Source organism: Volvox carteri, assembly GCF_000143455.1.
Source record: "Volvox carteri f. nagariensis unplaced genomic scaffold VOLCAscaffold_29, whole genome shotgun sequence".
Lineage (NCBI taxonomy): Eukaryota > Viridiplantae > Chlorophyta > Chlorophyceae > Chlamydomonadales > Volvocaceae > Volvox > Volvox carteri.
In genome coordinates this window covers 132,501-132,953 of record NW_003307572.1, presented here as the reverse complement: position 1 = coordinate 132,953, position 453 = coordinate 132,501, and positions in this window count along the sequence as shown.

Sequence of the window (453 nt, the reverse complement as noted above, 5' to 3'; positions counted from 1 at the left end):
AGATGATATGACTAAGCATACAAATCATTTCAAGTTGCCAGTCAGCGGTTCTGCTTTGGACAGACTGACAAACAGACTGACAAACGGACTGACTGATTTACACACAGACAGGTGGACAGGGCGACAGGGGCACCTGGGCGGTGCAGATGCCACAGGTGCAGGTGGTGTGGGTGCGGGCGCTGCGGGCCGCACCGCCGCCGCCGCCACTCGAGGTGCCACCGCTGCCGCCGCCAGCGCTGCAGGACGCGGCTGCGCGCTGGCGGCCGCAGCGGCCGCTGCAGCGGCGGCCGCGGCTGCCGCCGCCGCCGCCGCTGCCCCTCCTGCCGTTGGGCCGTTTGGCGGATACGCGGTCACAGACGCGCCGGGGGTCACAGAAGCAGGCGGCCGCGGCATTGCTGCCGCCGCAGCCGGTACTGCTGGCACCGGCGGCGGCTGTTGTACGACGGGAGCATG